Source organism: Sciurus vulgaris (genome assembly GCF_902686455.1).
Source record: "Sciurus vulgaris genome assembly, chromosome: 10".
NCBI lineage: Eukaryota > Metazoa > Chordata > Mammalia > Rodentia > Sciuridae > Sciurus > Sciurus vulgaris.
In genome coordinates, this window is record NC_136470.1 from 21,849,770 (window position 1) to 21,868,400 (window position 18,631).

An 18,631-nucleotide genomic window follows, 5' to 3' on the forward strand; every position below is an offset into this window, starting at 1 on the left:
AGGAGGAGGAGGAATCCGGCGGATCACTTGGTCTTGAGCAGCCGCTCCAGAGCTCCAGGGGGCTGCTCAGAGGAGGCGTGCAGCGGGTCGCTTGGACTCACAGTGACTAAGAGTGACCGCCCCTGACCAATCACTCGGAGTGATTGCCCAGGGCTAAGGGCGGTTGGTGTGAGAAGGAGGTGCACAGTGAGTTGCTTGGTCTCCTAGTGACCACTCCGGAACACCGGGTGGCTGTCCGGAGGAAGAGGGGTACGGCGGGTCGCTGGGTCTCAGAGGAACGGTCCGGGGTTCCAGGTGTCTGCTCAGAGGAGGGGCCACATAGCCAGGCGATTAGGTGCAGAACAGGGTCCCAGGACCTAGGAGGCTTCTTGGTGGAAGAGCCACACAGAGACATGCTTAGGGGCGGAGCGAAGGTTCCAGGACTGCAGGCAGATTCTCTGAGGAGAGGCAGCCTAAGGAGACTCGCCTGGGAAGGGTGAGGCTCCCAGGCCCAGGAGGTAGGTCCGGGCCCCTGGGAACGTTGCAGAGGAAGGCAGCCCAGCCCAGACAGTAGTTGTAGATTGAGGGGAACCTCTAGGAGGGGAACTGACCAGCAAGACCTCCCCACTGGGTGAGTCTTCCCTGCCGGGTGAGGTTTTCCCACAAAGATGGTAAAACCAGACACACAGGCCCAAACAGGCCTTGCCTCAGCCCGCAGCCTAGTTCCCCTTGGGATGACCATTGGTAAACAAGTGGAGGCACCTCTGCCCACTAACAGGGAATATACCCCACCTGAAGGTCACCACCCATAGAGAGGCAGTTTCCTTGTGGAGCACTGCACTATCAACTTCCTCTAAGACTTCAGCCTACTGAAGGCTAAGAGGGGATATACTAGAAATCTTCAGGGACATTGTAAGTCAATAGAGGAAATCTGCAATATCTCAGTGGTCCACTGATACCTGAACAATATGAGAAAACAAGGTAAGAAAATGCCCCAAACAAATCTAGATGTTACATCAATAAAACCCAATGACAGTATGGCAGAAGAAATGACAGAAAAGGAATTCAGAATGTACATAATGAAAATGATCAGGGAAGCAAACGATGAGATGAAAGAGCAAATGCAGGCACTGAATGATGAGATGAAAGAGGAAATGCAGGCATTGAATGATCGCACCAATCAACAGTTAAAAGAGCAAATACAGGAAGCAAAAGATCATTTCAAAAAAGAGTTAGAGATGTTAGAGATATTGAAAAAAAACCAAAAAACAGAAATCCTTGAAATGAAGGAAACAATATACCAAATTAAGAACTCCATAGAAAGCATATCCAGTAGGATAGAACACCTGGAAGACAGAACCTCAGACATCGAAGACAAAATATTTAACCTAGAAAACAAAGTTGAACAAACAGAGAAGATGGTAAGAAATCATGAACAGAATCTACAAGAACTATGGGATATCATGAAGAGGCCAAATTTAAGAATTATTGGGATTGAGAAAGGCTTAGAGAAACAAACCAAAGGCATGAACAATCTATTCAATGAAATAATATCAGAAAATTTCCCAAATCTAAAGAATGAAATGGAAAATCAAGTTCAAGAGGCTTATAGGACTCCAAATACACAAAATTACAACAGACCCACACCAAGGCACATTATAATGAAAATACCTAACATACAAAATAAAGACAGAATTTTAAAGGCCGTGAGAGAAAAGACCAAATTACATTCAGGGGGAAACCAATATGGATATCAGCAGATTTTTCAATCCAGACCCTAAAAGTTAGAAGGGCCTGGAACAACATTTTTCAAGCGCTGAAAGAAAATGGATGCCAACCAAGAATCTTATACCCAGCAAAACTTACCTTCAAATTTGACGATGAAATAAAATCCTTCCATGAGAAACAAAAGCTAAAAGAATTTACTAAAAGAAAGCCAGCATTACAGAACATTCTCAGCAAAATATTCCATGAGGAAGAGATGAAAAACAAAGAAGCAAATCAGCAAAGGGAGGAATTATCCTAAAGAAATTGTCAAATAAAGGAGGAACCAAGTCGTGTCAAATAAATAAATTAATTAATTAAATAAAATAAATGACCCAAATGACCAGGAATACAAATCATATCTCAATAATAACCCTGAATGTTAATGGCCTGAATTCATCAATCAAAAGACATAGACTGGCAGATTTGATTAAAAAGAAAGATCCAACAATATGTTGCCTGCAAGAGACTCACCTCATAGAAAGAGATACCCATAGACTAAAGGTGAAAGGATGGGGAAAAACATACCATGCACATGGACTCAGCAAAAAAGCTGGAGTATCCATCCTCATTTCAGATAATGTGGACTTCAAGCCAAAGTTAGTCAGAAGGGATAAAGAAGGACATTTCATACTGCTTAAGGGAAGCATAAATCAGCAAGATATAACAATCATAAACATCTATGCCTCAAACAGTGGCTCATCCATGTATGTCAAACAAATCCTTCTCAATTTCAAAAACCAAATAGACCATAACACAATAAAATTAGGTGATTTTAACATGCCTCTCTCAGCACTGGACAGATCTTCCAAAAAAAAAAATTGAACAAAGAAACCATAGATCTCAATAACACAATCAATAATTTAGACTTAACAGACATTTACAGTATACCATCCAACCAAGAGCGAATACACTTTCTTCTCAGCAGCACATGGATCCTTCTCTAAAATAGACCATATATTATGCCACAAAGCTAATGTTAGCAAAAACAAGAAGATAGAGACACTACCTTGTATTCTATCAGATCATAATGCATTGAAGTTAGAAATAAATGAAAGTAAAAATCAGAAACTACTCCAACACCTGGAGATTAAACAGAAGATATTAGGAAGGAAATTAAAAAATTCATAGAGGTAAATGAGAACAAAAAAACATCATATCAAAATCTCTGGGATACTATGAAAGCAGTACTTAGAGGGAAATTTATTTCAAGGAGCGCATTTAACAAAAGAAGTAAAAGTCAACAAATAAACAACCTAACTCTACGACTCAAAGCCCTAGAAAAAGAAGAACAGACCAGTGCCAAAAGTAGTAGAAGACAGGAAATAGTTAAAATCAGAGCTGAAATTAATGAAATTGAAACAAAAGAAACAATCGGAAAAATTGACAAAATAAATAGTTGGTTCTTCAAAAAAATAAACAAAATTGATAAACCTTTAGCCACACTAACAAAGAGAAGATGAGAGAAAACCCAAATCACTAAAATTTGGAATGAACAAGGAAATATCACAACAGACAGGACTGAAATACAAAACATAATTAGAAGCTATTTTGAAAATCTATACTCCAAAAAAATAGAAAATTTCGAAGACATCAACAGGTTTCTAGAGACATATGAATTGCCTAAACTGAATGAGGAGGACATAAACAATTTAAATAGACCAATTTCAAGTACTGAAATAGAAGAAGTCATCAAAAGTCTACCAACAAAGAAAAGTCCGGGACCAGATAGGTTCTCAGCTGAGTTCTACAAAACCTTTAAAGAAGAGCTCATTTTAATACTTCTCAAAGTATTCCATAAAATAGAAGAGGAGGGAACCCTCCCAAACTCATTCTATGAAGCCAATATCACACTGATACCTAAACCAGACAGAGACACATCGAGGAAAGAAAACTTCAGACCAATATCCTTAATGAACATCCATGCAAAAATTCTCAATAAAATTTTAGCAAATCGCATACAAAATCATATTAAAAAGATAGTGCACCATGATCAAGTGGGTTTCATCCCAGAGATGCAAGGTTGGTTCAATATCAGGAAATCAATAAATGTAATTCACCATATCAATAGACTTAAAGTCAAGAATCACATGATAATTTCAATACATGCAGAAAAAGCATTTGATAAAATACAGCACCCCTTCATGCTCAAAACACTAGAAAAAATAGGGATAGTGGGAACATTCCTTAACATTGTAAAGGCCATTTATGCTAAGTCCATGGCCAATATCATTCTAAATGGTGAAAAACTGAAAGCATTCCCCCTGAAAACTGGAACAAGGCAGGGATGCCCTCTTTCACCATTTCTATTCAACATCGTTCTTGAGACTCTAGCCAGAGCAATTAGACAAACCAAAGAAATTAAAGGGATATGAATAGGAAAAGAATAACTCAGACTATTCCTATTTGCTGATGATATGATTATATACTTATAGGAACCAGGAAATTCCACCAGAAAACTTTTAGAACTCATAGGTGAATTCAGTAAAGTAGCGGGATATAAGATCAATGCACATAAATCTAATGCATTTTTATACATAAGTGATGAATCTTGGGAAAGAATAATTAGGAAAACTACCCCATTCACAATAGCCTCTGGAAAAAAAAAATAAAATACGTGGAACTCAATCTCACAAAAGAGGTGAAAGACCTCTACAATGAGAACTACAGAACACTAAAGAAAGAAATTAAAGAACACCTTAGAAGATGGAAAGATCTCCCATGTTTTTGGATAGGAAGAATTAATATTGTCAAAATGGCCATACTACCTAAAGTGCTATACAGATTCAATGCAATTCCAATTAAAATTCCAATGACGTACCTTCCAGAAATAGAGCAAGCAATTATGAAATTCATCTGGAAGAATAAGAAACTCAGAATAGCTAAAGCAATCCTTAGCAGGAAGAGTGAAGCAGGGGGTATCGCAATACCAGATCTTCAACTCTACGACAAAGCAATAGTAACAAAAATAGCATGGTATTGGTACCAAAATAGAAAGGTAGATCAATGGTACAGAACAGAGGACACGGACACAAACCCAAATAAATACAATTTTCTCTTTCTAGACAAAGGGGCCAAAATTATGCAATGGAGAAAAGATAGCCTCTTCAACAAATGGTGCTGGGAGAATTGGAAATTCATATGCAACAGAATGAAACTAAACCCGTATCTCTCACCATGCACGAAACTAAACTCAAAATGGATTAAGGACCTTGGAATCAGACCAGACACCCTGCAGAGTATAGAAGAAAAAGTAGGTCCAGATCTTCAACATGTTGGCTTAGGACCAGACTTCCTCAACAGGACTCCCATAGCACAAGAAATAAAGGTAAGAATCAATAACTGGGATAGATTCAAACTAAAAAGCTTTCTCTCAGCAAAGGAAACTATCAGCAATGCGAAGAAAGAGCCTACAGAGTGGGAGAAAATCTTTGCCAATCATACTTCAGATAGAGCACTAATCTCCAGCATCTATAAAGAACTCAAAAAACTCTACACCAAGAATACACATAATCCAATCGACAAATGGGCTAAGGAAATGAATAGATACTTCACAGAAGATCTACAAGCAATCAAGAAAGATATGGAAAAATGTTCAACATCTCTAGTAATAAGAGAAATGCAAATGAAAACCACCCTAAGATTCTATCTCACTCCAATTAGAATGGCAATTAACAAGAATACAAGCAACAACAGGTGTTGGTGAGGATGTGGGGAGAAAGGTAGACTCATACATTGCTGGTGGGGCTGCAAATTAGTGCAGCCACTCCGGAAAGCAGTGTGGAGATTCCTTAGAAATCTTGGAATGGACCCACCATTTGACGCAGCTATCCCACTCCTTGGCCTATATCCAAAGGACTTAAAATCAGCATACTACAGAGATACAGCCACATCAATGTTTATAGCTGCTCAATTCACCATAGCCAGATTGTGGAATCAACCTAGATATGTCCTTCAGTTGATGAATGGATAAAGAAACTGTGATATATATATATATATATATATATATACACAATGGAATATTATTCAGCCATGAAGAATGATAAAATTATGGCATTTGCAGGCAAATGGATGAAACTGGAGAATATCATGCTAAGTGAGATAAGCCAATCTCAAAATCCAAAGGACAAATGATATCGCTGATAAGTGGATGATGATGACACATAATGGGGGGAGCGAGGGGTTAGTGTTAGGGTTATAGTTAGGGTTAGGGAGGGTGGCAAGAATGGAGGAAGAAAGGACAGTATAGAGGGAAAAGAGGGGTGGGAGGGGTGGGGGGAAGGGGAAAAAAACAGAATGAATCAAACAACATTACTCTATGTAAATTTATGATTACACAAATGTTATGCCTTTATGCCATGTACACAAAGAGAAACAACATGTATCCCATTTGTTTACAACAAAAAAGAGAAATATTATTTACTATAATATAGTTTCTGAACCAAGAATTTAGACAAGTGCTAGCTAGGGACCATGCTTATCTGCAAAGAGAATACTCCATTTAAGTTATTTGTATATAAACTAGTATGTGCCTCAATAAACTCTTCTAGTGAATTAACTTACTGCTACAACCTGTAGCATAGGAGGATAAGGCTTAATCAAGTGAATGCCATATTCTCTGTCATAGGTGCTTCAGGAAAACCAAATCATTTTGCGGTTATGCTCATCACACAATCTGATAGGTTCATATGTAACCATCTCTTGAATGTTAGTCTCCTCAGTCTCCACATCTGATGTGGGCTTTTTGCATTGATGGTCTTCTTGTAAATCTTGAAGCAATTGACATGAGTATAGAGTTAGCCAAAATGTAATTCCCCCGTATTTACTGGTCCTAGGAGAAACTGGGAATGTTTCTGTGGAAATTTACTTTAAGAAAATGGAAAGGAAAAAGTAACATTATTAATCTACTAATATTATTATCATACCATCAGTTTCTGTGGTATAGAAACAGAGAAGGTTGGCAGGTCATCTCAGAGGCTGCATGTTAAAGGTCAGTTGACTTGGCTCTTGTATAGTGACTACAAAACCATGTGCAGAGTTCCAAGGATTTGCGAACAGAAAGACACGGATCTTCTATTTTTAGTAATAAGCAGTGGTTTTGCAAAAAGAAATTTTGAATGTGGTTTTGGGTTTAGAGAAGCAACTTGTAAGTGGTAATAATTATACTAAAAGCCTTAAAAATAAGTATTTCTTTATTGCACTCATATTGAAGAGAAAGAAAAGAAAAATGAAATGAAAATGCAGACATAACACATAAAATAATAACAGACATATAATGTGAGATATGTCAAATCAAAATCAACTTATTGATGGTGATTCATTTTGGAATGATAAAGTCACCCAAAGCCAACTTTCCAATGTTTCCAGCCATCTGACTAGTATTAATATTTTCTCTCATTTCCTCCCATGTATATTCCTAAAAAGAAACTTATCTCACATCTTGTTAATCAAATAAATACTGCTATACTGCTTCAGAATTGCTAATATTTGATTATCTGATCACGAAGAGGTGAATTACATAATCGTTCAACTAATGATGTCCCATTGTATGGTAGACACTTCTTAAAGAAGGCAAATTCAGCAAGAAGTATAAGAATACATTAATTCAAAAGAGTATTGCAGAAATGAATGTGGGACTCATAGGATGGAAGAATATTTGCCCAGGTCCCAATTCTAGACCTTTTTAAAGAAGTTGGCACTCATGGTATAATATATAATAACACTTTTCAAAGAAGAGTGAAGAAATGTGTCTAGAGACAAAATTCTCAATAACCAAACTGAATATTCTAATTTTTCAATGCTATTTCTCTTTCCCAGACACTGAAATCATGGAAGAAGATCAAGATAGTAAAACATTAACTCATATACTTTTTTTTTTTCTTTTTGCGGTGCTGGGGATCAAACCCAGGGCCTTGTGCTTGCAAGGCAAGCACTCTACCAACTGAGCTATCTCCCCAGCCCCTCATATCCTTTTAATTGTCTGAGCATCAAAGACTAAACTATGGAATCTAACTGGGAAAATGAAAGTGATACCAGAATCCTAGGACAGAGTCCTGGCTCTGGGGAAATTAACAGATCAGACTCAGCGACTGTCCCCAAATGGCCAAGCAAGGGACAAGTTATGGTGAATACAGGAAAAGATCCTTATTCTTAATGTCATACTGTGAAGAAACAAGGGCATCAGCATCCTCAGCATTCTCTTTGGAATAATGACAAGAGCTTTGCAATCATGTAGGAAAGGAATGAACATGGAGACTGGCAAGAAGTCTGCACAGTCAAGTAGCCCTGGTCACATTGTGGTGTGGGTGATTATTGTCTTCAGATCAGCCATGCAGAGCCTTGTCAGTGACAGCAAAGGTGCTACTGAAACCAGTCTTGAAAATCAGAATTGGGTCCTTGTTTCCCAGGTGTTGAAGATTGAACACTGGAGAAACGCCAAGGCAACAGTAGAAAGTAAATTTTATTTGAAGGACAGAAGAGAGAGAGAGAGAGAAAGAGAGAGAGGCCCTTCCGGATTGGAGCAGGGAACCAGAGCTGGTACCCATAGGAGTGGGGGTGTCTTACCCCTTTATAGATTTGAGATTTCCTTTCTTCTCATACCTAGGTGACCAAAAGGCAGGAAAAGAGTTATTCAGGGGTTGATTGGCTTGTGTTGGAAAAGAAAATTCTTCCCCTCCCTTGGTTGAGGGGGGAAGCGCTATCTACCCATTTCCTTTTCTTTGATAATCAGCTATCTGTCCTTTGCCTCCCTCTCACTACTGAGACAGGGGTACTTTTTAGTTTGTTTGTTTGTTTGTTTGTTTTTTGGCATCAAGGATTGCACCCAAGGGCTATTAGTGACTGAGCCACATTCCCAGAGCATTTTAATTTTTTAAAAATTTTGAGACAGGGTCTTGCTTCATTGCTCAGGGCCTCAATAATTTGCTATTGGGCTTTAAACCTGTGATTCTTTTGACTCAGGCTCCAGAGTTACTGGAATTACAGGCATGAGCCACCACTCCCTGGCTAAGACTGGGAGTTTTGAGTCTTGTCATGCGGTGTTTATTGAGCAGACTTCTGTTCTGGGACATTATGTATTCAGGTCCCTGTTTTAATTGCTATTTTTTTTTTTTATTTCCTGTTATTGAGTTACAAAATCTTCTTATATAGTTCAAACATTATCTCCCTGTTTTATGAATGATTTGCAAATCTTTCTCTCATTTTGTCAAATCTTTCGTGCTATTCATTCTATTGATGGTTTTCTTTGCTATACAAAAGCATTTGGTTTGATGTAGTTCCACATTATTTTGCTTTGGTGCCTTGATTTTTATATTATATCCAATAAATTTTTGCTTAGATTAACATAAAAAAGATTTCTCCCATGTTTCTTGTAGTAATATAACACTTTCAGGTCTTATGTTTAAGTCTTTTATAAATTTTGAGTTCATTTATATTTATGGCATAAAATAAAGACCCTATTATGTTGTACGTAGATATCTAGTTTTCTTAATGACATTTGTTGAAGACACTATATTTTTTCCATTGTGTGTTCTTAGTACCATTGTCAAAGGGGTTTTCCCCTGGACTCTGTGTTCTATTCCACTGGTCTATATGTCTGCATTAATGTAAGTACCAAGCTGTTTAATTATTGTAGCTTTGTAATACATTTTTAAATCAGAAAGTATGATGTCTTTCTTCCAGCCTAGTTCTCTCTCAGGATTTCCTTGACTATTCAGAAACTTTAGTTACTCTACAGGAATTTTAGAATTTTTTTTTCTATTTCTGAGGTTTTATGGGGAAAACTCATTAGAGCTGAAGATTAACAACCATCCATGAAAATTTTCTGGGAGCTATTTTTTCAGAACTAAAATGTATGTGAGTGCCTTAATCCATGCATAACTCTTTAGGCTGGGTTGTTATTTGCCTTTATTTTGTATATAAAATTTACCTATAATTTGATATAGATGAAGAAGCAATTACATATAATCAATCTGCAAGTTCTGGAATTCAGAGATTCTCTTCCTCTCTTATCTTTGATCATTCATCAGCCCAAGTTGTCTGAACTTATTTATTTTAAGTCCTTAGTAAACACAGACTATAACCCTAGGGCGTTCTTGAAACAGCTTCTTCCTACCTCTGTAACAGCCTATAGAATTGAAATTTTAATTCAAGAATATTTTCAAAAGACATTAAAGAACCAAAATTTTTACTACGAATCCCATCTGACTGTGAAAAGGAGCATAAACAAATTGGAATAGATATTAACAAAAATAATTCAAAGCAGAATTCCCCAAAATCCTTTACTTTCCTCTATTTCCAATTTAATAATGTGAAAAAAATTAAAAATAAGCATAATAAACACTCCGTATCATAGAACTGGACTGTTTTTTTTTTTATAAAATTTATTATATTAATGTAGCAGACTATAGCCCATAGACCAAGACATTCTTTTGACTTGTGGTTGAAATAAAATTTTATTGAAAGACATACTGTCACCTAACACTGCTTTTACGTTAAAATGTTAAGAACTGAGCAGATGCAATACAGACTGCATGGCCACAAACGCTAAAATATTTTTTTCTTATTCCTTTACAGGAAAGTTTACTAAAAGCAGGTATAGATAATTATATACTTATATATTCAAATTTAAAATAAATTTTGAGCATAGGCTTTTTTTCAGTATCAACAAGTCCTTTATTTATAGTCATAAATTCAGGTTATAAAAATAACCCAAATTCAATTATTCTTAAGGATTAACTTCTCCACTGAATCTAAGTATTGCTTTCAAAAATCCTGATTTTCAAACTAGAAAAGGAAGAAATCAAAGCATATATGTCAGCTTATACAGGATTATCTCCACCTAAGCCTTCTACATATTACCCACTGAATAACCAATATATTTACACGTATTTCAGCACCATAAATGAAATTTTGACAATGATTATAAAATAAAAAGTAGAGTGGGAATTGTGCATGTGACACAGATTTGAGTATCACAGAATGATGGTCTAAAAAGAAGAGGATAAGACACAAAAATATAGTTACCCTTTATAAATATATAGATATACAGAAAACACCTAGCATTTAATGGGATTACTAATAGAGTTGTTCAATATCTCAGGATTCCAGTTGTCATTTGGAATGGGTTCTGAAGTCTGATTAGAAGTTGATAAAAATATGATGTTTTCAAGGGGGAAAATGAGACAAATGAAAAATTACAGCTTTATTCTTTTTCATTTTATCAATAAAAATTTAAGCCAATGTCACAAGTTTTCAAACTCTTCTGGTATAAACCACTCAGTGTTACATCACTTCAATTATATTGTATTTATACTCTTTCTCAGCAGAGGTTGTGATGAGAAATTAGCAGGTTTTTAATCAGGTAATTCGAGGTAGTTTTCAATTGCAGACGTCAACATGATACCAAAAAACATTTCACTTTATAAAAGAAATATCTTTGAAGATTTGTGTCTACTGAATTTTTAAAAATATACATAGACATACCCAGGAAAAAAGCAGAAACCTGGCATTTCCTTGTCAAAGCAATTGAATCTTAACTAGGTATGCGCTGCCTGGAAGGGATCCTGAGTTTTGTGAGATATCTAAACTGACTAATTGGTCAAAAACAAATCTACTCTGTGTGTGAGTTTTCTTAAACTGTGAAAGATCCTTTACACTGTGAAGATTTGATGGCATTTTAAAATGCCAACCTTAACAAATGTCGTTAGTTAGGCATATTTAGACTTTCAGAGAGTAAAAATGAGGTTAAAAAGAAAAAAAATATATAAAAACCTCCCTCTAATGTCTGAGAGCATTTAAACCTTAGTGACAGGACCAAAGAGTAAAGAGTGTGACACCAAACTATGCATTTCTAATTCTAGATTCAGGGCAATATACTTCAAAAGAGACTTAATATTAATATTGTAGCAATATTGTGTAGGACACATGAGTCCGCTCCAGTCTCTGGTTGGCAGGATGTGTGAGGACTGAGATTGAAATCAAGCAGAAAATGAAAAAAATAAAGGCAGAAGCCCTGAAATATTTACTTAGAATTTTTCTGTTTACTTATAGATTGCTTTACCATTAGAAAACAGCTATTATACATTCTCATTGTGTGGCATGTAAGTGCTATATGTTATTTGAAAAAAAATTTTAAAAACACCTTTAAAAGGTACAGTATTCCTCCATACTTTAAATTATTTTTTTCATTTGTTAATCTGTTAACTTCCATTAACTACAATGATAATGAGTGCAGGAAGGAAAAAATATTTCCACCTCCTTCATTTAATTTTTCTTTTTTAACAAATGACAGTAAGGTCCCCCACTCCTCTCCCAGGAGAATAATTCTGAAACATTTGTGACAGGATGCTAATTTGGAAATTTCCTGTGAATGGCTGTGATAGAATAGATGTCAGCTTCTAAATTGAGTTGGGAACCAAGCCAAAATACAAATTTCCAAGGAAACAGTTCAGTATTTTTTTTTCCAAAACTTTTGAAAACCCTCACTTATAAAGGTGATAAAAAGGATAAAGAGGATTTAAACTGATGGTTTCTGAAGACATATCCTTCACAGAAATTATTGTCATTCTACAAATGACCCTCCAAACTCTTGATCAATTGTAATTCCACAGGAAATGAAGGATGAAGGTGATTTCTGAGCTCAGGCATGAGGAGAGGGCTTTCCAGGAGACCACTCAGATTTGGAACCAGGTGTCTTGCAGTGATGCACTTAGCTATGCATATTTTAGTATCTAAAGACAGCAGTCGTGGGCTGGGGTTGTGGCTCAGTGGTAGATGCAGGCAAATGAGTCACTGGGTTCACTTCTCAGCACCAAATATAAGTTAAATGAATAAAATAAGGTCCATCAACAACTAAAAAAAAAAAAAAAATTTAAATAAATAAGTAAAAATAAAGACACCAGTCATTGATGACAGGTCTTTGGAGGAATAGTAGGGTTGAAGAGAGAAGACAAAGAACCGGCTGGGGGTTATGGGAATTTTTTGCTGAGTTGATATATAACTGCACTTCCTTGTAACTACCATAAATAGTATTTGAAACATGAAGTCTAGAGATCAGTTAGGAAACTCTATTTAGCTATGTATTTTGCTTTACACTACCTACTGGCTATAATGGTAGGACCATAAAGCAGAAGCTCTGTGAGGTACACCTCAAGATCAGCCCCCTAGAGAGGACTAGAAGCCAAATGAAGAGGCACTACTTCAGAGGAGCCCAGGAAGTACCCATGCAAATGAGCTTGAAGAACAGAGGCAAAATGAGACCTTGGCTGCTTGCCTTTGTTTTCCCTTCTCTCTCACCACCATCTTCAAATTCAGGCAAGATGTGGAACAAATGTAGTGAGTGAGAGAGGAATTGGGCAAGAAAGAGGGAAGAGGAACCTTATTCTCTTCACTAAATGCCCATGGAACCCCCAAATTAGGGGAGTAAAGTGCATTAGAAATCTTATCTTTTATTAAGCACAATTAACATGAAGCACAATTAACATTTTGTATACAAATTTCATTTGCTAAAATTATGTTTTGAAAAGTAAATAGAAAATAGACTCTTACTTATATTCTAATACCAAAGAGTGATGAAAAAGCCATTGAGCTGATGAAGTCTTCATCCATTGGCATTAAAGAGATAAGGGAACAAATAGGTTTTATGACATTTTTTTATTCAACTTCCACCCCCTACATGTTATTATGTGAAATGATCTAGATAATATTGATTTTCTTTTAAAAATACTGTATTTCAAAAGTAGGGAGAAACTCAACCTTTACCAAAAGTCAATATACCTGTCCTGATAGACTAGCTATTTGACTTGAGAAAGCAAAATATGTCCAAATAAGAAACACGTTTATCAAGAAAAAAAAATCCGGGCTGGGGAGATAGCTCAGCTGGTAGAGTGCTTGCCTTGCAAACACAAGGCCCTGAGTTCCAACCCCAGTACCACAAAAAAAAAAAAAAGATTCTGAAAGATTTCTGAAGCTAATGAGAAGATAAATCATGCAAAATCAGGTAATTTCCCTTCTTAGATCTCTTCTTTAACAAACATGGTCATCTGGGGTAGCGACTTTACTTGTTGAAATCAATTGTTAATGATGATATAGAATTTCTGTTTTGAACATTGCCTGCCTACTTTCGTGAAGTTTCCCAATCAAGATCTTTTGTGGCCTTGCGCTGTTAGTATCTACTCTGTCATTCTCTCAACCATATTTATTACGAATTTTCTAACTTAGCCTCTTATATATTATGAAATAAAGAGACCTGAGGACAAAAGAAAGCAAGAAATTTAATTCTTGTTGAGTTGTTAAGACACTGCATTTTAAATCAAGGTCAAGTGGTTTATTTACCTTTTTATTTTTTACTTTAAAATTTTTGGGGGGCCTGGGGAGATAGCTCAGTTGGTAAAGTGCTTGCCTTGCAAGCACAGGGCCCTGGGTTCGATCCCCAGCACTGCAAAAAAAAAAAAAAATTTTTTTTTGTTTTGAACTAATTTACCTAATGATCACCTTCTACAACACTGAATTACCACATCAAATTTAATCCTTTTGTTAAAAGAGGCTTTGCAAAACTAAGCATCAGTTTACAAGTGCAATAGATCCCTGCTTAGTGTTTCGGTACAAGACAACTGTTTGTTTAAACTTTATTGAAAAAATATCAATTACAGAAAACTGCAAATATTTGAAGAAATCACCAATTTCAATATCTGTATCCATGCTTGAAACCATCGCCAGCAAGTTTTTTAAATTTACTTTTTATTGCTAAATAATGTCAGTCTAGAAGATACTCAGTCAATGTTTTGTGCATAGCTCTCATAAAGAGGCCACACAGTCATTAACTATGTGATAGAATTAAAAATATTACAATAATCCATAGAAATGTGTTATTTTAAAAGGAGAATTGTAATTAACTTACATAAACATAAGTTTATTTATGAGAATACTGTGTTAATCAATGTGGTTTGCACAGTGTAGAAGATCATCAAGTATAAGAGACACTTTAAAAAAACCAAGTTGGCAGAGTATTGCACTATATTAGCAGCAGCTACTCTTGTCCTAAGACAAGATCACTAGACTTTTGCCACAAGGTAAAGAGAACTGATATGAAATTTGGGGTTTCTGGCAATTTCCATGAAGTCAGAGCACCAAGGGATTATCTGGGACATTTACAATATAGCAAAAATAAGATTCATGATAGTTATGCGAACTTATAGTAGAAGACATGTAGAACTAATTTTAAGTCACAAAACATTTCTCTGATATTCAAACACCAACTTAGCAGGTCAGTCTGTTTTCTAAGAGTCAGATATATTTCAATGCATAAATTCTGAGTTTTCTTAGGTTTTAATAGAGCCCAGAAGCAGATTTTGTAGTTGCTTCCTCTAATACTCATTCACTTTTTGTAGAAATAATTCAGTTTATGGAAAGAAAACTAGCCTAAGAAATGGGACTGATTAGTCTACACTTACCAGGATTGGTTCAGGATAGTGAATTATTTCAGGTTTACATTTTATTCATTAATTTGGTATGCCTGTCTTAGTGTAAACTCTCTCTGTGTAACCAGAATGCCTGATACTGGTTCATTTAAAAAGGAAAGAAGTTTATTTGGCTTCTGATTCTGGAAGTTAGAAATCCAACATCTGTCAGCTGCATCTGGGTGGAGCCTCATGTTGCCTCATAACATCGTGGAAAAGCAGAAGGAAAAGCAGGTACATGTGAAAGAGAGAAAACACAGGGGGAAGCCTCACCTACTCTCAAGGAAACTAATCAGGTTTTGCAAGAAAGACATTAATTCTTCTTAAGGATGAAATTAGTGCTTAATGAACCCACCAGCATTCAAGACTATTACGTCAGGGAACACCTGTCAATGTGAGTACCAGACCAGATAAGCCATATTAAAACCCCAGCAACATTATTAGGGATAATTCATTGATTCTTGCATTTCATTGGATGTAAGGAATTCACTTAAGTATTTAGTGCACTTTATTTTCTTGAGAATATTTTAATGGAAAGTTTAGACTTATAATGTAAGACATGTTAAATATTTTGATTGAGTCATTTCACAATATATACAAATACCAAATCATCATGTTGTTTACTACTAATACATACAATTTTTACTTGTCAATTAAACTCAATCAACAAAATAAAGATTAAAGGCAGAAGAGATTGTTCCATGGAAAGCCACATAATCTAGCATTTATTTTTCTTTCTTCAAGTCAGACTATAAAACTCCATCCAACAAAATAGGATTTTGTGTATTCTAATCTCTGAGACAAAAATCAATACAATTTTTGGGTCCTGAAATTAAATTTCCAGCTATAGGAATATGTCTTTTATCACCTCGAAGTTTTTCCATGGTGGGACAAAACACAAATGTATATTCAGGACCAAGCACTTGCAATTCTACCTGACATTTTAATTCTAATGGTCCCTTAATTTGTATAATGTAAAAAAGCAGATAACACACTATTTCCTGATGAGGATCAGCATTAGCAGAACTCACTTCTTTACCTTGAGGAGACAGAGAAAATGTTTAACATTGCCATTAAAGCTATGAGATATTTTCTGTTTTTTAACATGTGAAGACTTGAAATCACCTTTTACAACCTTCTTCTTTATAAAACCACTAAATGTACCTTTTATCTATGCAAATATAAAGCAAATGTTCTCTTTTTAAATGGAGTCATAATAGGAAATGGAGTTCTAATAGGGAAACAGAAAAGAGAAACTAGAATGTTTCAATGTGAAAACAGCATTATTTTTGTCCAAAAGAGTGAAAAGCCTCAAAATATTTGGAATATGTGGAAACACAGACTAATTTGCATAAGTAAAGATTTTGCAATTATGAGTCTGATTCTTACAGTTATCATAGAACACATTATTTTTTATTTTCACTTTTTATTTTTGGTACTGGAAATCCAGAGTTACTTAACCACTGAACCACATCCCCACCCTTTTATATTTATTTATTTATTTTTTTAATTTTGAGACAGGATTTCTCTAAGTTGCTTAGGGCCTTCCTAAGTTTCTGAGGCTGGCCTCCAATTTTCCATCCTCCTGCCTCAGCCTCCTGAGTCACTGGGATTACAAGTATGTGCTACCATGCCTGGCCTACAGCCTGTACTTTTAATATCATTAATTTACTATGAAGGTAAGAATGATAAAAAATTATATGTTTTCTTCTCTTTTCATACAGCTCATGATTTCAAGGTTACATTTACCAAATTAGCTAAGTATCATGTCTCTGTTTCTCAGTCTATGAAATGGTGCTAAAGTACCTTATATGTTTGTCACAAGAATAAATCTGGCAGTGTGAAGAGCTTAGTAGTGTGCATTTTTTAATCATTGGGTCTGTTATTTCTATATGATTTATTATGTCTGTGAAAATAGCTTAATATTAAGAACAATCAACTATACAAGGATCTAAGGTATGATAGAAATGTAAATAAATTTTACAAGTTCCTTTGGGTCTGAATATATGGATTATGCTTGTCAATGGACCATAAAGACACAGAATTGGGCAGAAACAAGGTAAGGGAGATTTTTGAAATGGTGCTTTCCTTTATGCCAAGATTTCACACACTCCTCATTTAAGACACACACACACACACACACACACACACACACACACACACACACACACAGAATTCCTTGCAATTCTGTTTCCATTTAACAAAGTCCATAAAGGGATTTTCTACTGTAGAGTTCTATTTAGTTCCTGCCTTTAACATCACATTATATCAATTTCTTTATATATTCATTGGAGGGAACTGTGAAGCTCTTTCTACACCATATGTGATCTAATTCTATAAGATTAGCTGAGGGTGCAAAGGCCAAAAAACTTAGATCAATAGTGTGAATAGACAATTCTTCTATTTTGACAGTGATATCCACATTTTGAAGAGTTTGATTAAACTGTTAATGATTTCAGGATAGGCCAAATAATATCTCAGATGATAGGACACACTAAAACCATGGATTTTGAATCCATGTAATTATTAAGAACATTTTGGTCACAGTTTCTTTCTCCTGTCTGTCTATGTGACAATGTATATAGCAAGAAGAAAATAAAATGATTTAATTAAAAATGAGTAGTGATAATATGACAAGTTGTTATATTCACAGCATGTTGTGACTGCTACATAAAGACATGTCTGCCTATACTGTTTCAAAGCAACACACATTTTATATCATAAAGTTCCAGTTATGCCATGGTCCATATGGACATCTTTGTTCAAAATGGGAATTTAATAGCAGCAATACAAGTTTCTATACATTGAGCAACACTAAACTGAAAATCCAAGCTCTGAAATTTTCCAAAATCCAAAATAATTGGGGATTCCAACTGTTAACAAGTGTAAAATTCTACACTTGACCTCATATGATATATCACAAACAAAAGACAGGTACACTAGAGATATTATATAAAATTACCTTCAGGCTATGTGTATGAGGTATATGAATAGCATAAACAATTTTATGTTTAGACTTGTGACCCATCCCCATTTTTATCTCATTATGTATATGCAAATATTACAATATCTTAAAAAAATAAAGTCTGAGCTTCTTCTTGCTCCAAGAGTTTCAGATAAGATTCATACAAGTAAAGGGATATCTAAATAGTGCATTATTTATCCATTTAGTGAGTTTTCAATAATATAAGACAAATAACTCATCATTTATGATCATTTAATTTGTTCATCCACTTAAAGATACAGGATGAGCTTGATGCTTAACGAATACTCTGCTGAAACAGACTAATTCTTCAAAGGAGATATACAGTACTTATTTGATGGGAAACTTGTTACATTTTCACATACAGTATTTTACATTGAATTTGATAGTTCCATTGAAATAATTTAACAGTGAGTTGCACACTTGATATGAAGTTTTATTTTATTTT